Source organism: Passer domesticus, unplaced genomic scaffold (genome assembly GCF_036417665.1).
Source record: "Passer domesticus isolate bPasDom1 unplaced genomic scaffold, bPasDom1.hap1 HAP1_SCAFFOLD_51, whole genome shotgun sequence".
NCBI classification, from domain to species: domain Eukaryota; kingdom Metazoa; phylum Chordata; class Aves; order Passeriformes; family Passeridae; genus Passer; species Passer domesticus.
The window spans coordinates 1,157,738-1,179,457 of record NW_026990161.1 but is presented as its reverse complement, the minus strand read 5'-3'; the positions used below and the strand labels follow the sequence as shown (position 1 = coordinate 1,179,457).

The window sequence follows — 21,720 nt, the reverse complement described above, 5'->3', positions numbered from 1 at the left end:
GCCTTTTGAGTTGGCAGTGCTGGGAGAGAAAACACAGTTCCACGGCTTGATCTTTCAATGGGATTCATCCCAAAGAGATTCTTTGATAATTATAGAATGGATTTTTCTACCATACAGGCCTTCAAAAACAATTCTTACAGATCTAGAAATGATGGCGCAAATCATCATCAAGGGGAGAACAAGGTTGCTGACAATGGCAGGACGAGAATTTTCAATCATTCATTTACCATTGAAAAAAGATTATTTTAAATGGGCGATGGAGAAATCAAAAGACTTAATAATTGCATTGTTAGCTTTCCCAGGAGCTTGCACAATTCATTTTCCGCAACACAGAGTGCTGCAGTCACAAATATGTTAGAGCAAAGCCAAGAATAAGTGACGAACCTCTGGACGGGATCACAGTATTCACTGATGGCTCAGGGAAGACACACAAGTCAGTGATCACATGGATGAACTCAGACAGGGAAATGGGATTCGGATGTGAGGATGATTCAGGGTTCTCCACAAATTGTGGAATTGGCAGCAGTCACTCGAGCATTTCAATTGTTTGAACAACCTCTCAATTTGATTACGGATTCCGCATATGTCGCGGGGGTAGTCAGACGCTTGGAAGGTTCACTCTTGAAAGAGGCCAACAATGAAATATTGTATTCATATTTGGTGAGCACGAAAACTTTGTTAGAAAATAGGGAACATGAATATTTTATCACACACATCAGAGCTCAAACAACACATCCAGGATTCTTAGCAGAGGGGAATGCTCGAGCAGACAGGTTGACAATGCCCATTTCACAGACACTCCCAGACATTTTTGAGCAGGCAAAATTGAGTCATAGCTTTTTTCATCAGAATGCACATGCATTGATGGAATCCTTTTGTTTCACAAAAACTCAGGCAAGAGAGATCATCAATGCTTGTCCAGATTGTCAACTTGTACAGCCGCCAGCCTCAACAGGAGCGGTCAATCCACGAGGACTGGAAAGTCTTCAGTTATGGCAAACAGATGTCACGAAATATCCCTCATTTGGGAGGCTCAAAAATGTTCACGTTTCAGTTGATACATTTTCGGGAACAGTCTTTGCTTCAGCACATGCAGGGGAAACAGCAGACCATGCTTGTCGACACTTTCTACAAGCATTTGCGTCATTGGGTGTGCCTCAGGAAATAAAAACAGGTAATGGTCCAACTTATACAGGCAGGGTGCTTGACAAATGTTTGAAAAAATGGAGTGTCAGACATACCTTTGGTATTCCACACACACCCACAGGTCAAGCAATCATTGAAAGAACACACCATACCTTAAAATCCCTTCTAGATAGACAGAGGAGGGGGGAGCCAGAGGCGACGCCACACATGAAATTAAATAAAGCATTGTATGTGTTGAATTTCCTAAATAGTTCATCTTCAGAACCCAATCCTCCAATCCTGAGACATTTCTCAAACAGTTCACAGGCAAGACTAAGGGAGAATCCTTTAGTTTTGGTCAGAAACCCAGAATCAGGACAGATAGAAGGTCCTTTCAAACTAATCACTTGGGGCAAGGGTTTCGCTTGTGTTTCCACAGAGCAAGGTCCGAAGTGGGTGTCGGCACGACACGTGAAGCCGTTTCGAACGCAAGAACAAAAGAACACAGATCCCAGAAACAGAGAGGCAAGTACTCAGACGGAGGAGGAGACTCAAACTACAAGCAATAATCTAGAAGAAACAGAAGAATAAAAGACTTTGGGGGTTTTCTGAAAAATCTTGGGTGGAAAATGGTGATATTTAGTCACAAAGGTGGGGTGATGAACTTTGCAATGTTCATGTGTTTTGTGTCATTGCCAATGGTTTTGAACAACAAAGCAAATTTACCAGTCAATCCGCCAGAAAAAAATGTTTGGGAAGTTTTAGCCCAGGCAGCAGATTTAGATAGCATTTGCCTGACGCACTCCAGACCAGGGAGGCCATTTTCAGCATACATGACTGGATTGCCAGTGAATGAATGGCCAATTCCAGGACACACTGCAATCGAGATCTCACAGGTTGTTAAAGATCCTGTGAATGAATGGTGTGCTTGGACACATTCTCTTCCTGTGGCTTCTTCCGAACCTCAGGAATTGGAGATTTTCAGGTCCATGACAATGAATGTATGCATGAAATTTGAAATTTCAGGTACAGCAAAGCCAAACAAAACTATTGATGTCACTCCCAGTCATGAATTCTACAGAAATGCGTCAGCCTGGTGCAACAACACCATGGTGACAGACAAAGGGTCACTCCAAGTCCCAGTGCAACTGCCAAGGGGATTCTTTTTGATTTGTGGAGACAGGATTTGGCATGGTATTCCTGCGAATGCCAAGGGAGGTCCATGCAGCATTGGAAGAATTTCAATGCTGACACCAGATTTAAAGATGCAGAGGGAACAAAAACATAAAGATAAAAGATCTTTACAGCATTTCGATGAGAATTGTGATGACAGGGTTTACACTTGGAGCAAGGCAAGGAGAATTGCGACAGCAATTTTCTCACCTCAGGTAGCATCAGGGGTTGCTTTGACTCAATTGGATCGTATGGGTTGTTGGCTGAACAAGCATGCTCAATCAGTCTCTCTTGCACTGAGTGACATGTTGCAAGACATGAACAGTGTAAGACAGGCAACTCTGCAAAACAGAGCAGCAATCGATTATCTTTTGCTCGCTCACGGCCATGGATGCAAAGAATTTGAAGGAATGTGCTGTATTAATCTCTCTGACCATTCCAGGTCAATTCATGAAAATATCGAAAAAATAGAGGAGAGTGTAAAGAAACTTGGCAAGATCACTGGATCTTGGATTGAGGACATGGCAAAGTTTTTTGATCTTTCACCTTTGGGAAAAGAATTTTTAAAGATAGGGTTTCAAATTTTGGTGATTCTCATAGTCCTCTTGATTGTAATTCCATGTATTCTTTTGTGTGTGCGGGGTGTCATGAGTCGAGTTGTAAAGAGGGTGCTTTTGGTGCAAACAGAAGGGGGAGATGTGGGAACTCAGTACATCACTCCGGATGTCCAGAGCTACCGAGACAACCCTTGGGGGGCTCGGAGGCCCTGGAATGTTGTCAAAAGTACCTGGTGGCTTGACTTTGATCCTTTTAAAAAAATGACACCTGAAGGTGAGGAGATGAGAGAATTTCAGGTCTGAATGGTGAGGGGATGTTATTCACTTGTTAGAACTTAAGTTAGAATGCACTGTACAGGGGGGTTTTATGTGTTGTACAGGGGGGTCTAGAATTCTGTGCATGGATCAGGAGTCCCAAGATGGAGGAATTTGGGCGTGCCCTGTCCTTCTTCTTTCTTCTCCTTGGCATCCATGTTCAGAATGATGTTGGCATGTGTGGATTGGTTCATAGAAAGAGTACACTTGCCAACAAGGGCAGAAAGTATTGGGAAGTAAAGGTAAATATCTAATACATAATTTTCATTATAAAAGAGACAACCGCCTCGTGGGCGGGGGAGAGTGCCTTTGGCTGTCTTGCTGATCAGACCTCGGCTGGACAGACAGAAAATCTTTGTAGATAAGAAATAATAAACTCGACTGAAGACCTAAAAGCAAGAGTCCAGACTCCTTCTTCGAGAGCGCGGCCTGCCCAGAACCACTTTTTCCCGTGCTGGGGCAGAGACAAGTAACAGCCGACCCCGGCAGTACAGTTGCGAAAAAAACCCAAAAACCAAACCAAACCAAACCCAGCCAGGTTTTTAGATGCAATAGTTTTGGTTTGGAGGTGTTTTTTTTTGTGGCGGTTATTTTTTCTCCCACAGAGATATTTCTAATCAATACTACTTATAGATGGGCTGTAATTTCTTTATATATTCCTCCAGACAGATAACAACCACAAAAGTTCTCACATGCCTGGGGGACTATTTCCACAATTCCATGGACTGAAATTGGCTGCAAAAATAATCTTAGAGCCATTTGAATAATCTTGCAACTGTTACATGATTACTTGTTACAGACTGATGGAAGAGCTAGCACTTTTGCTCAACTTGTCAAGTGACATCTGGAATCCCTGAAGTACTTGTTAAAAATCAGTTTCACTGCCAATGCTGCCATATAAAAGTACTTTTTTTTCTCTTTTAGAGAAATGGATCATACACCCTGTACATATTACCCAGTCACAGAAAGAGTCACTGCTATAATTATTAGCTTTTCCCTGCGTGGAAACACGGTATGGGACACTGTTTGAGGCACTGGAACTGTCAGTGCCTTTTGAGCGACACAAGTGGAGTAATCCCAGTAGAGGTTTCCATATGTGCTTTGTTTGTGGTGGGGGGCAGGACCATGAATGAGTAAAAACTCAGCAGATGAGGGGTCCTATTAGTGGTTGGTTAAACCCTCTGGAGCCCAGCTGGCAAAGAGAAGGACATTTCTTCATGTGGGTGATTTTCCAAACCAAGCTGCAACAAGCAGACAGGTGCTGGGGTGGTGATGGAAACCCAGTCTCAGACCCTGAGATGGTCTCAATCACTGGGGGAGGTGTTCACTAATTGCTAGAAAAGGTGCATTGTAACCAATTAAACATTAATCACCCTCTGTTCAGTGCTAAGCAGGGCTGTATCAGAACAACTCCCTTGAAATGAAAGAGTTGTCCTATGACCAATGTACAGAAGTGTTGCCTGTCTTTGCCTTTCCCTGACTCTTCCCCATCCTTTTCTGCAGTTCCTAGGGCATGCCTGGCTGAACCTCATCAAGAATTACAATTTTATCAGGCTGAGATAAAGCTCAGTGGAAATGCAGCCCTCGGTGAGCGTGGCAGGGAGCTCCAGGACAGGACACCTGGGCACCGGACCATGAAAGCCTGAGAGGGAACAGCCAGCAAATTACTGCCTCTGCAGGAAGTCTGGAATGTTTCATTCTATTTCTTTCACATATTAATGTTGCATTGACAGCTGCTCAAGCTTAAAACATCTTTAACTGAAAGGTTAAACGAGAGACATGGGAAGATCCCAAAGAAAAGGTTCATCTCTCTTTATAGTTATGTCATATGGATTTGTGTTACCCAGTGGCAAGTCTTTCTAGATGCAATTTATTCACAGTGAGTACTTGAAGCTTCTTGTATCCCTTACTTCCTTTTATTTGTGCAAGGCTGTTCAATACAACATCTGCATCCATGCTTCCTAATAGCTTCATCTGTGGATCTCTGTAAGTGGGGTTTTTTTGCATTGTAAGATGTACACAAAAGGTTTGTTGTTGATTACACATATAATTTCTTACAAGTCAACACTGCTGTTGTAAAGAGGTTCTATAGCAAAACATATTTTGAACTGTTTTTTTCAGGCACCAACTTTCCTTTCAGTTTAAGACATGGTTTTAATTATAAATAAAATTAAATTAAATTTTGATTATAATGTATAAAATATTTGGGTTTTTTCTTAAAAAAAACCACCCAAACAACAACAAAGAAAAAGCATACACAATCCTTTAGCTTTAATGAATAACTGAATAATATGGGTCAGGAGAGGAGCTTCATGAAATACATATTATAGAAAAAATGACTTGCTCTCCCATTCAGGGTCAGAGCAGCCATCTGAGATAATTCCTCTTTTTTTTTTTTTGGCCATGCAAAACTATAAAAGCTAAAGAAAACTGCAAAATAAAGGAAAATCCAACACAAACAATGTTTTAGAGAAAGCCAGAGTTAACATTTTTTCAAAATATCACCCATTTTCCAGTCAGAACCAATAAACTGGTGTTTTTTTAAGCCCAGACAGCCAGTTTTGGTGAGACAGCTATGAGAAGTGCCTGGAATCCCACACTCAAGGTGCAGTTCTGTGGGAAATGGATTTGTAAGGAATTCCCAAAACCTGATAGAAAGTTCACATAGTCTTGTACATCTGTATGTAAACACTGAGATAAGATGTGTTGGTTTAGGAAGGCTCTAGAATAGAGATGACATTGTTGAGAGAGAGACTGAACAAGAAATAACTTCTAATAAGTTCCATAAGTTTAATAAGTTTCAAAATATGCCCTTGTGAAAAGACCAGATACTTTAGAGAATTAGAACTGTGAAAGATGGATTGTAGTAGGATCACCTGGGGTAAAAATATAGGTGATTGGTGTTAGAAGTAATAGTGGCATTGTGTGGTAAAAGCTAATAGGCTGAAAAGTGTTTATAAGTATTTTAATTATTGAAATATGGCCTTCCTAAGTCATCACACCTTAACTCAGTGTTTGCACAGAGATGTACAAGACTGTGTGAGCTTTCTGCCAGGTTTTGAGAATTCTTTACGAATCCACTTCCCACACAGTTCTTGTCTTGTTTTTGCAGTGGAGCAACAGATAAGCCGGGGCTTAGATCTGACCTAAAGCTTGGGCTTCGGCTGACCTAGGTGAGGCGTGAGGGCAGAGGGAGATGAGAGGTGGCCTGGCTGGAAAAGAACACTGGTACACACAGCATGGAGCCAGGCATGGCTGTGGGGAAGGTCAGAAGGGAAAAGAAATAAAATAATTACCAGCAGAAATGTGATGGGACGGGAGAGAAAAAAACTTCAGGTTTTTGGCAATTCCGGTGCCTGAGGGTGAAGCTGTCAGTGCACCTCAAGATCTGTGCACAGCCAGGACAGAGCTGCTTTGAGTTTCAGCTGTGAAATACTGTGTGGTGTGCCAGAGTAAACTGGGGAACAGAGGGACAGGGATTTCAGGGAACAAGTACCTGCTCTTTAGGGAGAAGAGCTGAGAACCGCACCTTAAACCTTCATTTCTCCTTAGTGTGTGTGCAGGGTGATGTGCTGTTCTGTGCACATCTGTGCTGTTCTGTCTTATGGGAACTAATACCATGCTTGCTGTCAGTTTGGAGATTTCATACTGTTCCACCCCCACCCGTCAGAACGTTTCATTACATCTCTCAGGCAATAGAAAGGACTTTTTGATTATTAGGTAAGTCATTATATTACTAGATATGTTTTTGAATATATGGGCAGAGCTGTCATTTTATAAGTCTGTCAGATGGCAGGAAACAACAGAGAATAAGGGGAAAACCATCAATTCCTACCTCCATATAGCTCATATTGCTAAACTAGTTACCCCCCACTTGTAACTGGGAATTTAGAAGTGTGAGTATTGCTAAAAAAAGCCTTGGCACTGCTTACAGCAAACTTCAGGGGTCATTTGAAAGCTGTGGGCAATCCAGGACATCCTACACTGGAAATTTGGACAGATATCCCAAAAAGCCTTGGGCTTAACACCAAGTTCTGCATTTCCAGTCTGCACTCACTGCTGGAGAATGGATATTTGCAGAGCCTGAGCTACAGCATCTTTATAAGTTAAGCAATAAATAAAAATTTAATTCATAATCTTGGTGTATTCTTCAACTCAGAATTAAAATTTTCATGTCTTTTCCACTTGTAGATCTACTTCTACCACAGTCAGTGATATTATATCACTGCAGAAAGACATCTCTTACAATTGTATTTTACAAGGCAACTGAGTGCCAGTGTCACTATGCAGTGTCCTTTGGCAATTGTAGAGACATCTCCTCCAGAATATGGAAATATTCACTTGTGCATGTGCATTTTCCTGGATGCTTATCCCCTAGAACTTTTAAATTAATGCTCTATTCTGATCACCAGGCGTGCAATTTGGCAATGTCCTGTTGTATACATTGAGTGTGAAGGCACACAAGAGAAAATGTGACTCCCCATCCTGTGAAGAAGTTTTCTGTATGTGAGACCTGAGTTAGTTTACACTGACTCAGGGGCAGAACAGAATCCTGTCAGAAGGTGACACAGAATGGATTCTGCAGGGTAGAGCCATTTCCAAAAGATCTGCTCCACATCTTCTCCATACTAAGACTCTGACAGCGTACATTGCAACACATCTCTCACCACAAGAAGCACTATTTCATTCCAGAAACATTCCATCCCGCACTAAAGGATGGCACTGAGAAACTTCACTGACTGTCCATCTAAATTTCTCGTCTTATTCCACTGTTTTACATGATGGTTTTGGTCTCCTTAATGCCATCTCACAGATTTAGACAAGAATTCTTTTACTCACTAAGAAGTCAAATAAGGGGCTAATTTTTTGCAGGCAGTGCATAAACATACACTGGAAACATACACTGGACCAGATATTCCTATCAAAAGCAGATAAACATGAATAGATCCTAGATCAAACAAGGGATTCAGGGTACTTGCGGTTCAGTTGTTTTGGTTTAACTATCAGCTTGTCTACAGGAACAAATCAGCTGTGAATACTAAAAGTTCTTAGCAGAGACTTTTTTTCTGGGCGTGTGCAATGCTCTAAATTTATTTTCGTCCCTTACCACAATATTTCCTGTAAGTTGACCAGACTGTATCACAGAAACTCCAGGCAGAAAATTGATGAACATCAAAAATCCATAGTTAAAGCCTCTCCCTCAGCTTTGGAGCCACCACACATGCTGTTGATACAGCCTTTTGTAAGGAAGGGGCATGGTACCACCACAGTGATGTTTCCACAACCAAGGTGCAGATGTGAGATGAATGGCCAAGATGAATCCCAAGATGAAGGAGTGCCTCAAGAGTAAAGTAAACTGCAAATCACCAGGAAAAGAAAGAAAAAATACCCAGGTATGTTCATGCACAGGCATGCACACTGATATTTCTCAAGGGGGACTGGTTTGATAAAAATTATGACCTTTTTTCCTCTACCCTATTTTATTTTCCAGTACTAAAAATATTGCAAGTGCCTGAGGCGTAAGTCAGAGCAAGCCTCCATTATCACTGCAGAGACTTGGCAACTTTGCTCATTAGGCTTCCTAGGATCTGACTGAGTGACCTTGTTTGGTGGGAAGGCACAGATGGAGTCTGTCAGTAAATCTTGTTCATGTAGCAAGTATTCCTGCTGCTGGATGAGGTTTGCACCTCATACGAGTGTTTCTAGCCCCAGTAAACAACCACTGTTCCCTCCTCCCAATGTCAGCCCCTTATTTCATGCCACCAGGTACTCCAGCACTTCTTTTTACTGTCAATTACCAAAAATAAAGAGAACATCTCGCTGTGAGTGTAGGATGATCTTTCTCTCAAAGGCAGTCGTGCACCTCACTTCTAGAGAAGCTGATGTTTGCTTTTACATTTGGTTGTTACCTGATAGACCCTAAGGCTTTCTTCTGCTGTGAGTCTGTTCCTGAGCTTGAGAAATAATTCTATGATAGGAATGCAGTTTTTTACTAAAGTCATACTCACACAGTTTACAATACAATATAAATAACTAATATATAAGTAATAAATAAAAGGTTTATCTATCAGCCAATTTTAAATGGTCTAAAATTTCAGGATGTAGCCTATTTAGTTTCAGTGAGAAAATAAAAAGCTGCTTTTAAAGTTCATTCAGCTTCTAAAGGGCAATGCTAAAAATGTGACACCACCTTGGTTCAGTGAATGCCTTTGGGTAAAAGAAGAGGGATACAAGAGTAACTGAAATATTTAAGTAAAATTCAGTGTTGTGATCCTGAACACCAGGACAAAATTCACATTGTATAAGCCATATTTCTAAGTGCAATAAACCATATCTATAAGTGATATTTTCTAAGTGTTTTGCACTGCTGAAGTACAGTGGCAAAGCTGAGAGTGGTTAGGGACTCCCATTTTTCAGTTCTGCCTTCAGATTTATTTACTAAGTTCCCCATCCAAAGGCAGATGTGAAGACATCATTCCAAAGCAACAGCTTTGCAGATTTTGAAATGATATTCCATCCTGCTTTGCAGATGAAAGAATCAAGCTTGACATCAGAAACCGGGATGGATTTCTAGTGTCTCTTCCCTGACCACTTGGTTCTACAGGCTAGTTCAGGGCTCCCGCACAAAGAATTCTGAGCCTGACTCCAAGGAAAAGCAGCTTTCTGCTGCCTGTGCCTGTCCCTGCAGGAGGGGCTGCTGCAGGGTGCTCTGCAGCACCTGGTGACTTGGATTGCTGAGAAGGAAGGAAGGGAACAGACAGAAGCCACCACATGGCTTTTACTGCTGCCTTTGCACCCCTCATCCCTCTTCTAAAAGCCAGCAAGGCTCTGCAATGGAAAGCCAGCACTGCTCACAGCCCTACTGAGGCTTATAGTGCCTGCTTGTTTGTTTTTAAACACGATAATTTATCTTATCCCATGGGTGTTTCTGCCAAGTTCTTGTTGCTTCCAAGGTTCCAACACTTTATTATTTAAAACTCCTCTGTGCTGCTTGCTCCTGTAGGGATTATGAAAAGAAATTAAATTTAGGGCACCAAAGATCATCACAGGCAGAGGAATAAAACCTCCCTGCAAGCTTAATTAAGACAAGAAGATGGGCTGATAACAGATAATATTTTGCTAACTAGTCACCAAAGGTAGGAGAAGGTAGGCCTGCAGAAAAGGACACACTATTACTATTAAAAAATGCATAATATTACAATATAATAATTATATTATATTATATTATATTATATTATATTATATTATATTATATTATATTATATACTATTATTATTAAAATCTTTAAGTTGCACAGAAGGTGATGTCCAGGTACTGATACAACAGGAATGGGAAAGGCTTCTCAGGGTCTGATGGGAAAGAAATGAGCAGAGTGTGTTAAACAGACAAATGGGACAGAGGAAGATGTTCTAGGCAGAAATATGCTGGAAATATTTTGAAGCAGAGTCCTGGCAAAGTGTTTTCAACGTTGTTGTTAATAAGGTTTGAATAACACTGGTGTATCTTGACCTTGGCTTCGGGCTTTCAAGCAAGTGAAATTATGTGCTGGTATGACCCATGACTTCAGAGAGGTGTCCCTTTCCTGTGCCTGTGCTAGGGGTCTAAAAAGTCACCTAATCTATGTTGCTTGCTCCTTTGAAACGACTCAGTAGTGTAAGAGATAACTACATCTGTTTTCAGACAATAAAACTTTATATAATTCCTTGGGAAAAATCCTCCCTCAGTGTGTGCATGTAGATCATCTGCACATTTCACAGGAAATATATGCTGGTCAGCATAAGTTCTGTAAATTTAATAATAATAATTAAAAATGTAGGCAAATATATTTTAGCTTTGCCTTTTCCTCAGTGAGGACTAATTGGGATTTGCATGTTATGAAGACTTTTTAAAGATGTGAGCTGATATTTGTGCCAATTTTGCACGCTGGATTTCACAATCAGATTGATTCTTTCTGAGATTGGTAGGTCAGGATTGTCAAGCCCTTCCTTCCACTTGTCCTTGTTCACTGGAGCTATTTTCTTGTGAGAGTGGCTCTGTATTGCAGGGATCAGAGCATTCCTTGCACTGCACTACCATTTCTGCAGGTGCCTGCAGCAATGAAGGAGCAAGCCTTGGCAATTCTCCCTGGTAAGAGTCTGTTCTCATGGTTAAATGACACAGCCATGGAAGTGGAGCCTCAGATTGCTCCTGCATCTCTGCAGACACACTTGCAGAGAAAATATTCTGGTCCTAGGAAAACACCATTCCCTTCAGCTGACAGGCTCTGCAATGAAAGCCTGGGGGAGCTGCAAGAAGTGAAATTCAGATTGCCTTCATTTTATCTAAATATTTATCAAAATAAAACTACTTTTTTTTTCCCCTGCAGAAAATTCATGTTTCCATTGCTAGTTGATTTTACCCAATTCATCCTAAACCATGCAGATTTTTTTGGTGAGGTGTTGTTTTTCGTTACATGCAAATGCAATTTCCCCTGAATAAAAATTCTCCATTTGTACTGTACTATTATTGTTGGGTTTTTTACCTAACTTGCTAAATTTATAAATGGAAACCTTCAGCAATGAATAAACTATTCTCAGACAAAAAAAAATACCTAATGCAAGTGCTGTACTTTTTATCTCTATGTTGAGTTTCTCTATTGAGCTATACTTGACAAATACTTGAATTACTGAGATGTTGGTTTTTCAAACACCAAAACAAATTTGCCACTGATTATGGCCACCTGGAAATGTCCTGGAGAAACATTTTGCTTCACAAGGCTGGATTTGCTGCTAACAGTACAAACGTATTTCCTGTTTATTTGTTGAAATAACTGTGCTTATTTCTGTAAATTTGGACTAGGACTAGTTTATTTCACATCACTAATGGGTAGCTCACAAAATAGCCATTAAAAGTTTTCAGATTATTAAAAATACTGAAGGGGAAATAAAAATTTATCACTACATCATTAATTTAACCATAATTCTTTACCTTCCTATAGGCCAATGTCAACACCTTTAAAGCAAGCTCTGAAGGCAAAGTCAATGAGTTGTGTTTTGGAAGGTTTCTGATTTAATTTAAATCCATGCAAATCCAGTGTAACACCATTCAAGTGTATCAATAATTGAAAAAACGTTCCACTGAAATTAGTTTTATATGTGGGGGAAATACTTTTTTTTTTTTTTTTACAAAACTAGTCATCCTTTAAAAAAGCCCAGCCAAGAAGAACAATGGTCTGATTTTCATGGGAAATTTTAACAAAAAGTGATGTAATATTACTTCTCTGTATTCTCATATGGTATATAAAATAATCCTACAGGAATCTGGAGCTTTTTAATGACTGGCAACAGCTCCAATATCCTTGATATGTGTCATGGCATGGATTATTGCTCAAATCAATGCACAGCAATTTCCAGTCAAGGGAAACAACTGTCCATTGGTTTGCTCTGATACATTTTCAGAGTATCCCTACAGCCTCCCATGGATGTGCAGCTGCTCAGTTACAGCTTAATTGCATGACCCCGTAGGGTGACACCCAAGGAGTGCTCGTGGTAGGTGGTGACATTCAGAACAAAGCAAAAAAGCAAATACAGTGAAGACTGCAGTTCACACAGGAAGGGAAAGCAGACCATGTGAAAAGAAAGATGTCATTCTATCATACAGTTGTCACACATGTTCTTGTTTACAAATCTCTAGGGTGTGTGTGTGGCCCTAAAATGCCCACTCTGCCCATCAACTTATCTGAAGACACACAAAAACACTGTTTGTTTCTTATCTACAGGAGAAAGAATAAACCAGAAGAAAAGAAAACAACCAGTATCTTTCTCACCAAAGCTCCTGGAGAATCTCCTTGTTAAAACCAAGCAAACACCTTTCAGCAAGGCTAGTGTGCTAGACAGCATCACCAGCCACTGGGGAAATTGGAAGGCACCTTCAATCTTCTGGATATTCCAGATTTGGGAATATCTACTGCAACAGAAACTGGCCAAAAGCAGCAATTTTATGGCAGGTATTCAGACCTCACCATACGCTACCAAATACACCTGGTCCAGGGAATAATCCTTTTTGTCACACATAATTGTATTGTGGAGTTACAGGAAATTGGTTGGACAGAGAATTTCTACCCAGCTCCCAGCTCTGTCTCCTATGATGCTTCAAATCAGGTTTAATTATTCCTTTTTTTTTTTTTTTTTTCCTGGCAGGATGTTGTGATGGTTTTATGCCAAAAGGTTTGAAGAAAACTCACTTTTAATGCAGCATTTATGGCATGGCTTTTAGATATTTTACTGTTTACTTGAAACAATATTTGGACATTTTGTTATCCACTTTGGAAAACTATTTTATATACATTTCACACTACATCCATCTTAAGGAATGTCTTAAAGAAATTACTGTAACTTAAGGAGCCAACAAACAATAGATATAAAAATGATGTGTGCATAAATAAGACAATGGAGAGCTTAGAAAATAATTCCATCAGTCTATATCATCTTTTTCCAGACTAATGTTTTAAAAGAGCAGCACCTTTTTCTTTGTGACAAGGCTTTTCTCCGTGCCTAATAAGATTCTTCTATGTCCTAGGAGTAACCCATGCAATTTGAAGAAACAGGTGAAAGACAAAAAGATAATATAATGAAAGTCATAGACTGACAGGGAAAGAAAGAGTCTGTAAAGCAGAGTTGTCATATTACCATAATTTCTGTCACTGATCTAATATAGAACATGGTTCTTCAAAATATTCACCACATTTTCAGTACATGAGCCAATCCTTCTTTCTTAGGAAATGTGTTTATTGCTTGTGTAGTTACTAAGATTCAAGCACACACTTCAGATGCTTTCCTAAGTGAGATTACAGTAGGAAACAGTAGATTCTAGAGATCTTGTTTCAAGTGTTTCCACTTCTAATTATACCTCCACTCCCTCTCTTAAGAAACCATTATTATTCAGTAATAAATTCCTCCAGAGATTTCTTGGAGGGTTTTTTAAGGATAAATGCTATAGAAGGGCAGATGTGTGCCATGTCAGCTGGCTGTAAAAGCATTGCTGCCAGGAACTGAAGTTTAGAACAAGAACTGCATCCTCACATATCACAGGAGAAGACAACGTTTTTGGTATCTGGGCAAGTTCATTTTAAAACTGAGGAAGCTGTTTATGTAAAAAGCACTAAAATACTATAACTGACCACAAAACACACTTTCTCAAATTAAACATTCTGAGCTAGCTTCAGATTTAAACAAAATTTCCAACTATTGCTCTATGGAATATGACAAACTCAGTGGTGCTGACCACTTCCAGTCACCTAAGTGGTGTGGGAAAAACAGAAGGGATCAGGATTTCTTTTTCCAGGTGTCACCCCACACCCTAACTTTGCAAACTCTTCAAACTTTTTAAAATAGAAATGATAATGTGTCTTATCTATCTCCTTCTCATTCTGCAGCTAAACCAGTTTGATGATCTTACATGTTTTGGCTCTTTTCTCCTTGCTTGCAGTGTGGAAGAATGGGGATATGTGGCTTCTTTGGGGCATGGAAAGAGCTGACAGAAATGTTTCCTCTCCAGCTTGACATTATCCCTAGGAATATTCTGTTCCACATCACCTGAGGGACAAGCTGAGTGTCTCTGAGCCCCCAGGGTTTCTGTCTCCTATCAAGCACTGAGAGCACAGCTGAAATTCTGGAGCACAGGCAGCCCCAGACACCCCCACACTGCAGTTTGAGTGCTGCTGCACTTTCCTTGGGCAGGATTTGGTGCCACAAGAGTGCAGAGTCTGGAAGAGAGACCTGAAGTGCTTACAGCAGGCTGCATTGCTAAACAGCCACTCACATGCCACGAGCCACTGTCTTGTGTTTCCAGTCAGCTGAAATTACAATTCCTGTGCCTGGAACACAAAGGTCTTCAGCACAAGGACAGCAGAACAATCTCACCATGTTCTGGTGGGCTTTCCACAAACCACTTGGCAGTAGCTTTATTCCTTCCTGTGCAAATGTTCAGGTTAACCTCAGCAAGCATGAGCTTTGAATACCTGCTCTGGGAGTCCATACTACCCATGGAGAAAAGGATTTCTAGTTAAAATTGCACTGTGGGCAGGACACACTCGATTCCTCTCCCTCTGTGCATGGGCTAGAGGAGATGTGGTTTGAACACTTCCAGTTCTGGAAACTTACTTTGGGTCCTCAGTCAGAAATCATAAAGCCAGTCCTGAATGCTGCTATTGACAATAAAATAAAATAAAATAAAATAAAATAAAATAAAATAAAATAAAATAAAATAAAATAAAATAAAATAAAATAAAATAAAATAAAATAAAATAAAATAAAAATCAGGCTGCATGTACATGCTGAAACGAAAGTTTGCAGTTCTGTCCAGTGACAGAGAACCATGAGAACTCTTATATCAGTTGCATTTGGACAAAGCAGAGGAACACTCCTTCCTAGTGATAGAGAAGACATTTGTAGCCTCCATCTGCTGCTGAACACACCAGCCAGGCTTTCAGCCTTTTGCTCTCTGTAGGGAGCTGGTACAAGTCAGTCACCTTGGACTGAGACAGATCAAAGGTCTCCAAGTCTGGAATCCTTTCCAGCACCCCTCAGGGACCAGCACTGAGCCAGCCAGGAGTTAACACACAGTGCTTCCAGCATGTTTGCCATTCCAGGAATCCCTTTTCTTTTGCATGAACACCCATAAACATCCACACCTGTAGAGTCTGGCTCTGACATACCCATTCAGCACTCTGCCTCGTGTTTCCCCAGCCTCTCCCTCAGCTTTTGTGGGCAAAGCACCCTGTGCACCCAGGCGTTCTGCAGAGCCACACTCTGAGCCTGCTGAGCCTGTCAAAACAACTCTGTTGTTGTGGTAGCCAAGAATATAGGGTTTTTTCTCCACTGGGAAAGTCTCAGACACACGAGGTGGTTTCTGAGTTTTAAATTGTACTGGACACAGGAGGTTTTACAGAGGGTCACCCACTACTGATTAAAGAGAACAGCTTGCCTTCTGTGCTATAATTCAATCCATTGTTCCTGTACCTCCACTTGCTAGGCCTGTTATTACCTTTTTCCCAACCCTTTTCTACAACATCCTTCTCTCTACAGATCTAATTCAACTACTTTTGCTAATGCCATTATATGATTTTCTTCTGAATAGGGAAAATGTTTTGATTAAAAACCTTGACATTATGTTCAGGATAATCTACCAACCAGTTTCTCAGATGACAGCTGATAGAAGGCAGCATGTATCTCAAGAGTTTACAATCATATCCCTGTGTTATCTTAATTAATGCAGTAAGACCTGTGCATAGAATTCACTCTCTTCATAATATATTGACAGCTGACCTCATTCCTCCATGGCATTTTTAAAATGCATTTATTGTGCTGCAGTGTGAAAACTTATAGAGAAACCCTCTATTACAGAGGAAATTCACATATTGTAATATTTACTTATAATAATTAGTCTCAAGGTGTTCTGAAAGATACAACCAAAGGAATAGAATGAGAGTCCATGAAGACAACAATTGAGTGTGCTGCAAAACATATGCTTGTGGTATTTATCATGCTTTTCATGCATGAAAGGGAAATAAAGGCCTTCTACATCAACCATTTCTGTTACTATTCCATTTTTAAAATTTGTTTTCCTCTGGCCAGTGGTTTCAGTTTGGTTAGGATAAAAAGAAACAGAAAAAGAAAGGAAGAGAAAGAAGAGAAGGAAGAGAAGGAAGAGAAGGAAGAGAAGGAAGAGAAGGAAGAGAAGGAAGAGAAGGAAGAGAAGGAAGAGAAGGAAGAAGGAGCTTCTGCTTCTTAATAATTCAATTTTTTTTTTACTGAGGAGTCCATAGCATTTTCTGGACCAAGGTGACACACACTTTGAATTGTATAAGCAATAAAAACCCATTACTGTGGACAAAGGCAACTCAATTTAAGAGTTGTAAAAATACTTGAATATGAGAAGCTGGAGAGTACTCTTGTTATAATTTATTGATTTGAATAGAGATATGTGTTTCAAAATGGCCATTCCACTAGCCAAAGTTCTGATCTGACTGCTAACCAAAGCAAACAGAACAAGCCACAGTAAGATGACCTTTTGCTTTGTACTTTGGTGGGTTTTTAGCTTATCCAATTGACATGTGATCACAAAGAGGCCCCAGTTAAGTATAGTTATATCATCTACACAGACTTGGAAAATCTTGTAACTACTGTCTGGTACTAAGAACAGTAAAGACATGAGAGGTTTTGCCATTCTGCTAGACTTGTCCCGTGTGAGTCAGATGGTTTGGTGTGAAGCAGGGTGGCACCTCCACAGACAAGGGGCGTGAGTCAGCCCCTGTGAATGCCCTTGTGGGGCACAGCTGGGAGGGACATTGGCCCAAAGTGGCTTCCCAGGGAGCTCCAGCTGCTCTTCCCTCCAAGCTGAGCAGCAGGATTTCAAGCCTGAGAGCTGTCCTGAGCTGCTCTTTGTGGCCAGGTTTGTTTGTATGAGGTGGGGCACAGCCTGGCTGCTGATTTCACCAAGTCAGCTTCTTTTCCATCTGTCTCTTGGGGCTGCCCCGCTGCTCTCTCTTGTCTTTCATGCTTCACAGAGGGATGTTTTGGCTATTAAGCCAAAGGCTGGCTCAAAAACTGTGCCCTTCTGTGGAGCATGAAAAGCAGCAGGGAAGAGCAAAGCACCTATGGCTCCTGGAGAAAAGCTGGCAGGGGCTGAGAAGCCAAATCCTCTGTACACTGAAGTTAAATATCTCAGATGGAGTGAAAGGACAGATGGAGCCAGACAGAAAAGCAGTGCCAATGTTGTATAGCACTGAAGTTTAGAAAAGTGATACAAAATTCAGCAAGAATGTGACCAATGTGACTGGAGACATCAAGGGAGGGACAACATTTGAAATCTACATCCTCACTCAAACCAGATGCTATGAGTATCTTGAAGCCAGTATCAATCTGAATTCTTCTACATTGTAACTTCCTAAGGTGTATCATACTATGCAAATGTCCTCAGGAATTGAATTGTGATCACATATAGACTGAAAAAAAAAAAAGAATTATTTTCTCACACCTTGTACCGTTCCACAGGAATCAGCAATAATGTGTTACACAAAGAAAAAAAGGAGAGTACACATCTCAGCCGACACCTCGTCCTCCATTTTAATTGTAACAGCCTCCCAGAAGACTTTTTGCTCTTTAAAACTCATCTTTTCATGCAATTCACCACACACTCTTCATATAGCTCTCACCACTCTCTTCTTCGACAGCTTCCTAAACACTTAATACTCCTGACTCTTGACATTTAAGAATCTGTTTTGCTTCAGAAAAATGCCAAATCCACCATACTAATCTCCATCTTACCCACCTCACTGCTCCCTCTCCCACTTATGCTCCAGATGGGCTCAGGAAAATTTTCTCAATTATTTTTATTTTTCCCTTTTAAGCTTCCTTATTAAAAAACAACAACAACAACAACAACAACAAAAAACCAACCCCCCCCAAAAAAACCCCAACAAACAAACAAAAAAAAAAACCAAAAAAACCAACCAAACAACCCCACCCAACCAATTTTTATACGAAAATCTCAAATTTTCTCCCAATTTTCAAGTCCCAAACAGTGCATGCCAGATACTATTTCTTAGACCTGCATTAAGTTTTCACTGTCACACAGCTATTCTCCAAAGCTGCTGTTCACCTGCTTCTTAACCTTCTACAAGTCTGGGTTTTTCCACAGTGTCCTCATTATTATCTGAATTTCTGAGGCACTGTGATCCTCCTCCAGCAAAGTGCTGAGAGGAAAAGGAAAGGCCAGTGCAGCTGTTCCAGTCTCCTCTCACCCCATTCCCCTGCTGATATTCACACCTTCCTCTCTTCACAAAGGAGACTTTCCAGTCTGGTTTTTTCCAAAACATCATCAGATGGTTGCTTGTGAATACAGGAGGACCCTGTGGAAAATCCTATGGGATACACTGCAGTAACAGTTTTGTCTGTTCTGGGATTTTGGAAGCTTTCCCTTGCCACGCAGGAGTTTTTGGTCCATTACAAACACAGTTGTGAGGAATATGTGTGAGACTGAAGCTGCCAGAGGTCAGGCAGACTTGTCTCCTGAGTTTCAGACAGAAGGAATCAAGACAGGGACAGAATTATGAATCATCACCTTTCAGGATGTTTTGGGTTCAATCCATGCCTCAATCCAATCTCTGACCCTTGAACTTCTATTTTCAAACAATAAATCCCCATGACCTACTTCACCACTCTTGCCACCTGCCCAGTAAATCAGGGCAAAATAATAACAGGGAAAAAAGTGAAAAATGTTACCTCTCAACACTCTCAGCTATTAAGCTGCCTACTACTGAAACTAACACCCAGTCAGGTTGTTAGTAATGCTAAATTATTAGATTTATCTACATTCTCACGCCTACACTTACAACTAATAATACGTGTTTGTATAAATATAATTTCACACACAGACACTCTATATAAGTACAATAAACATACTCAGAAGGCATTTTAGGCACTGGTTGAAACAAAATATTGAGGTGTGTCAGAGTCAATAGACAGAGGAGGGGGAGCTGTGTTTTATGTCGAGGAAAGATTTGTTCTTCTTTTGTTCCTGTTTATTGTGGGAGCAGTTATTTTTTGTTAGTTCACTTTGATCCTACATGAAATCAAGTGAAACTTGTGAAAATGAAAACAAAGAATTCTCTACAAGTTTGAACACATTTGGTTGCTTGTGCTTCATTGGCCAAACCAAGTAGTTTTTAATTTTGCTGGTGTTTGCAGGCTTATTTCTATATTCATGTTTTGAAAATACAATGACAAAACCCAATTCACTGGCTGTGAACATTTCATCAAAATTTTGGTTTTCAGAAGCACTTAATCCATGCCTAGAACTTAAAGGTCTCCAGTAGGAATGTGAAGGATCAGGATTTAAATTACCAAAAAGTAAAACCCAAACTAGGTACCAATAGCACATTGCCAACATTAAATTTTTCACATCTCCCCTTTTAACCAATTTTGTTTTGATACATTGTGGATGAATAAAAGCAGTATTGTGTTTTTTGCAGAGGCTGCTTTCTACTGGACATACACATGGGGAAAATGCAAATGATATTTCCCTCATTCATTTTTGAATCACTGTGAATTACACAACTGAACTTTCCGTATTCCAAACATAAACAGACTAAAATGAGCCAAACAATCTCTTTTGGGATGCTCCTCCTCTTTATGAGCTGGTTTTACAGATATACAGGCAGTGTGGTGCTGAGACAGCCACTGGAGGTTTAGGAAACGTTTAGCCAAAAAGTTGAAGAAGGAGAAGCCAAACATCAACTGGCATTTAACTGAAATGTTACAAGGAGATAAGGTTCCATAAAAGAACATTGTTCTGCACTTATCATTATCCTACAGCCTAGAAAAACTAGTAAAAGATACATTAGCATCTAAGGAAGAAAAAGTATTTTTAATTTCCCATTCTCCCTGAAAAAACTAAAATAAAAATCCCTTGCTACTGATAGCTGGAATTGTGATGTAAAAATTGAGAATAGAAACTGCTGAGAAAGCTTATGAGTACCCCTCTAAATACCTGTAAGCCCCAACTATCAGTGTGCAGTTGGAGGGAAAATTTCCCCCACTCTACTCAGCGCTGTATTGCTCATACTTTACCATATTCATTAATAAATAAATTGATTGCTGCTTGAATATTGGCGTAGTCAAGCTTATCATTTATAACACCTGTGATAAACAAAACCCTCCCCCACCAAGGAATCCACAATTTGCTTATAAACTTCCTTCTCCTAAGCAGACAGTCTCCCTGTACCCCATTGCACCTCGGTCGGGTCCGTCCTGGCCACTAGAAAACTCAGACTGAGACTATTTGCTAGGTTCTTTTCCATCCATCTCCCAGGTCAAACAAAAACACCCAAGAATCACCAGCCATAGGAGTTTTTAATGTTGTGCACTGTGCCTCCCCTAATCCCCGGGAGTCACCCCCACCCAATTTTAAGGTGCCCCAGTCCGGTCCGTCCCAGCCACCGGAATACTCACGAAACCCAAGATTCTTGAAACGAAAATCTCGGAGGTAGTCCTTGAACCAGGGGAAAACTCCTCTCACGTCTGGAACGGAGGGGGTTGACTTTCCCGGGAGCTGCAGCAAGCAGAAAGTGTGCGAATTCACCGGCAGCGCTTGACGGAGCACGAACTTCACTTGGCAGCAGCGTCCGTGCGCCCTGCAGACAGCTGAGGTGTGCCCCAGCGTGCCCCAATCCCTGCAGGCGATCGGGGCAGGCCCAGGAGCGGCCGTGCCCGACCTCTGCCGCCGGCCGGCAGGGTCACGCTTCGGCTGCTGAAACGCGGGCTCAGCCTCTGAGATTCATTGTAAAGGAAATAAGGAACGACCCCGTGCTGGCTTCTCCGAGCCGCTTTATTTCTGTCCCGCGCCAGGATGGTGCTGCTTGGAATCGGCAGCGTGGCACAGGAGCTGTTCTTTGCCGCGGTGGCAGCAGCGCCGGCGTGAGAAGATGGCGCAGCACTCGCAGGCAGCGGCAGCGCGGCGGGGACAGTCTCTGTCCTCACGGCGGGGACAGTCTCTCTCCTCACGGCGGGGA

At 41.0% G+C, this 21,720-nt stretch overlaps 1 long non-coding RNA gene across 1 annotated transcript in view; it reads right to left on the bottom strand.

Annotated features, from left to right (window-relative positions):
* LOC135292803 (uncharacterized) overlaps positions 1-21,351 on the bottom strand; it is a 29,115-nt gene extending 7,764 nt beyond the window's left edge. Inside the window, exon 1 of the long non-coding RNA XR_010354967.1 lies at positions 21,161-21,351. This is a non-coding gene — a long non-coding RNA (uncharacterized LOC135292803). The remainder of the gene's footprint in view (positions 1-21,160) is intronic.
* Positions 21,352-21,720: the final 369 nt, after the last annotated feature.